Genomic DNA, 4,876 nt, shown 5'->3' with positions numbered 1-4,876 from the left:
ATTCCAGCGTATAATCCTTATTATGCACTCACGTAGTCGAATCGAATACACTATTCCTATAGCCCATGAAACTGCGCTATCCCATCGACTCCTGTACTAGTCTTCGTGAGTCATTGTTGTCCATGCAATGACCTGGACTAGGGAACTGATAATGAATCACTCCAAGTTCACTTAGTAGGGTTTCATTCATCAGATCACGTATCTGACAAGCCTACTCGGAGCGTTTTCTTTATCGTGTGGACTGTCTCTTAAAATACCAAACCAAATTTTAAGGACAAAGTAAAATTCCTTTTATTCTATTTATCGAATGTAAGTAATTAGGCACATAAACTCTTTTATGAATCCAAATTACATTTGTTTCCATTCCCCAATGCGTTTTATACCAATGTCCCTCATGTGTGAATCATGTTTGGGCTGAGGTAACGGTTTGGTCAACGGATCTGCAACGTTGTCATCCGTATGAACCTTGCAAATTACCACATCTTTTCTTTCTATGATTTCTCTAATCAAGTGGTACTTCCTTTGGATATGTTTGGATTTTTGGTGCGCTCTTGGTTCCTTGGCTTGGGTTATTGCTCCGTTGTTGTCACAATAGAGAGTTACGCCCTCTTCTATGCCAGGTACGACACCAAGTTTTATCATGAACTTCTTGATCCAAACTCCTTCCTTTGCAGCTTCCGAGGCCGCTAGGTATTCTGCTTCAGTGATAGAGTCTGCAACTGTGCTCTGATTGGAACTTTTCCAACATACCGCTCCTCCATTCAGACAGTAGACGAACCCAGATTGTGATTTGAAGTCGTCTCTATCCGTTTGAAAGCTTGCATCCACATGGCCTACAACCTTTAGTGTATCTTCCCCGCCATATACCAGGAAATGATCCTTAGTCCTTTTCAGGTACTTTAGGATATTCTTGGCGGCGTGCCAGTGCGCTTAGCCTGGATTTGATTGGTAACGGCTGCACATGCTCAAAGCATATGAGACGTCTGGGCGAGTGCAGATCATGGCGTACATGATTGATCCTATTGCCGAAGCATAGGGTACCTTCATCATGTGTGCTAGCTCATCAGGGCTCTTAAGACATTGATTTTTGCTAAGCACCATACCATGTGACATGGGAAGGAATCCTCTTTTGGAGTTTGTCATCTCGAACCGTTGAAGAATCTTATCTATATAAGTTTCTTGACTAAGTCCGATCATCCTCCTTGATCTATCTCTATAGATCTTGATTCCTAATATGTATTCTGCCTCCCCTAGGTCCTTTATAGAGAAGCATTTCCGAAGCCAGACTTTAACTGATTCCAACATCGGAATATTGTTTCCTATGATTAATATGTCATCGACATAAAGGACTAAGAAAACTAGGTTGCTCCCACTAACCTTCTTGTAAACACAAGATTCTTCTGCATTCTTGAGAAATCCAAATTCTTTGATTTTCTCGTCGAATCGAAGATTCCAACTCCGGCTTGCTTCCTTGAGTCCATAAATGGATTTCTTAAGCTTGCAAACTTTTCCAGCATTGTTGGATGATGCACCCGAAAAGGTTGCAAACCCAAGCGGAGGTATCAAGTAGTAATCCGGCAAAGCCGGGATCGATCCAAGGATAGGAATGTAGCTTGGATATCGAATGGTCTTATTCGTCAGTTTAGATATCAAAGGCTTACTTAGACAAAAGCGGAAATAAACGAAGATAATGTGAGGTTTATAATCGAAGAAGCAATAAGAAAATAAAGTAAGTAAAACAAACTAAAATATCAATGTAAGAGGGCGAGAGAGATTTGAGAGAAGAGTTCAGAGGAACAAGAGTCGGGAACAACAAGTGAGAGAAGTGTCGAGGTCCGGGAATCCGATGTGGTGAACTTACAACTATGTACGGTCTAATCGAATGGATTGATACAAACCTAGTCTCGATTCCTAAGGTGGATGTTCATAAGCACTACGTATGTCCGGAGATAATACTTAGTCAAATAAACTTCCTAAACGAATAAAACCGAATCATCGATCACATTGCCTAATTGATTAACTATGCGAAGTACTTGATAAGACACATGAAAAAAAGATTGAAACAAGTAATCGAAATAAGAGAACATCAATTTATTATCAAACACATTAAATTATCACAAACACAATCACAAATTCATCAAGATTTCATCCCTAGACCTCAACAAATTGATTAGCTACTCATGTTCAACCAAATATCGAGATTCAAAGTTAGAGAAGAAACCACACACATGATTTTATAATTTGAAACACTAAGAAAATCTCATTAAATTGATATGAGTAACTTAACACAAACTAATATGCTTTTGGAGTGATTGAACAAGATGGAAAACAAGTAAAAATGGAAGAACACAAGAGAAAGTGGTAGAAAATGAGGTTTTCCCAAGTAAAAATTTGATTTCCACGGATTGTCAAACGCTGCCTTGAGGAGAAACAATTTCCAGCTTAAACCATGAAACAAACGCACCCTAGATTCACCTTCCAATTCAGCCAAAACCAGCCTTGAATTCTCCAAAACCGCCCATTTAAATCCCACTAAAACTACCTATTCCAAAAATCCCACCATAACCAAACTACCACCTATATTAAATACTCACCAATACCACCTCCAAAACTTGATTTCCCACCATAAATCGGCTACTGGTTTCCTCCTCACCAATACCGCCTCCTCCTCTCTCCCGTATTCAGCCTCTTCCCCAAAAAGATAATAGCCCCTTTAGCCCTCCTTTCTTTTGTTCTTTTTCCTAAAACCCTAGTCAAGCTTGACTTGGTCATACTCTTTGACTTAGGCTAAACACTTGATGGGGGTGTCCATAAAATCTCTAATAGCTCATCTTCTTTACACTCTAGGGCTTGGGTTTGGACTGTTGCTTCTCATTAAGAAATCAAATTGGGTGCCCTCATCATTTTCCACATCTTCTAGCTTTTAACAAAGACCGAAATACCTATCGACTTCTTATGATCACCATTTCTTCATTCGAACTCCGATTTGATTCTCGTCTTCACCGTTGGGTTAATCATTAACTCTACTTTCCATTGGTCCACTGACTTTTACACAAATTTACTAAATCACCCCTGGTCCAAATGACCAATTTGTCCTTCAAGCGCCTTTCTTCCATTTTTATCCGTTTTTCTTGTTCAACTCCATGGATAGTACCTAATCAAAAGAAGTTTATAACTAATCAAGATAAAAGTATAAAATGGACTAACTTATTTAAATTAAGTGACATAAATGTGGTGAATTCACACCACATCATTGGAATCTACAAAACCTTCGGGTTGTGTCATATACACATCCTCTTCCAAGTGTCCGTTCAGGAAGGCGGTTTTGACATCCATTTGCCAAATCTCATAATCATAATGAGCTGCAATTGCTAGAATGATCCGAATGGATTTAAGCATTGCGACAGGTGAAAAGGTTTCATCATAGTCTATACCTTGAATCTGTTTGTATCCTTTTGCCACGAGTCTAGCTTTGAAAACGCTAACGTTTCCATCCTTGTCAGTTTTTACTTTAAAAACCCATTTGCATCCGATTGGTGTTGCTCCATCGGGCAAATCGATCAAGTTCCATACTTGATTTTCTGACATGGAATCCATTTCCGATCTCATGGCCTTTAGCCATTTTTCGGAGTCGGGGCTCGTCATAGCTTGGTTGTAGGTACTCGGCTCATTATCTTCTAACAGTAGGATATCTGGTTTCTGAGATAATTCCTGGAGCCTTTGAGATCTACGAGGGGACTGAGCAACTTTTGGAGTGTTCCCAACTATTTGAGATGTCTCCAGCGAATTTAGTTTGACTTGAGCGGGATGTACTATCTCGACCTCATTCTCCTCTTCCATACTTTGTGTATAGATAGGAGCCGCTAAACCTCTTGATATCTCTATATCTGTGTTTATTTGTTGCTCATATCGAATTTCATCGATATCTACATTTCTCCCACTTGTCTGCTTGGAAAGGAATTCCTTTTCAAGGAAGACACCATCTCGAGTAACAAACACTTTGTTCTCAGATTCGTGGTAGAAGTAGTAACCCCTTGTCTCTTTTGGATAGCCCACAAAGAGACATTTGTCTGATTTAGGTGCGAGTTTATCTCCTTGTAAACGTTTTACATAAACTTCGCATCCCCAGACTTTGAGAAAAGACAGCTTTGGAACCTTTCCAAACCATAACTCATATGGCGTCTTTTCTACAGCTTTTGACGGAGCTCGGTTAAGTGTGAAAGCAGTCGTTTCTAGAGCATACCCCTAAAACGTGTTTGGAAGATTTGCTAAACTCATCATAGATCGAACCATGTCTAACAAGGTGCGATTTCTCCTTTCGGAAACACCACTCATCTGGGGTGTTCCTGGCGGAGTGAGTTGAGATACTATACCACAACTCCTAAGATGATCGTCAAGTTCTTGACTCAAATATTCACCACCTCGATCGGATCGAATGGCTTTTATTTTCTTGCCAAGTTGATTCTCTACTTCGTTCTGAAATTGTTTGAACATGTCAAACGATTCAGACTTATGCCTCATCCAGTATATGTAACCATAACGAGTGAAGTCATCCGTGAACGTGATGAAGTAGCCATAGTTACCTCTCGTCGGAGTACTCATTGGTCCGCATACATCCGTATGTATGAGTTCCAAGGGTTCTTTGGCTCGGTCTCCTTTTCCTTTAAAAGAAGACTGATGGGCCTAAAAGGTCTCCACCCGCAAGTATACGGGCGTCAAGTAATAACCCGGTAAGACCGGGATCGATCCACGAAGATAGGAAGGTAATAAGAATATCGAGAAAGTCTAGCCCACCGGTCTAGGTGTCAACCACTAACTCAGACTAAAATGAAAAGATGATAATTGGGGTTTTGATTGGTTTATAATAAATAAACAA

Source organism: Eschscholzia californica, unplaced genomic scaffold (assembly GCF_041429995.1).
Source record: "Eschscholzia californica isolate CP2 unplaced genomic scaffold, dmEscCali1.0.p SCAF_6, whole genome shotgun sequence".
Taxonomy (NCBI): Eukaryota; Viridiplantae; Streptophyta; class Magnoliopsida; order Ranunculales; family Papaveraceae; genus Eschscholzia; species Eschscholzia californica.
This window is presented reverse-complemented; position numbering follows the sequence as displayed.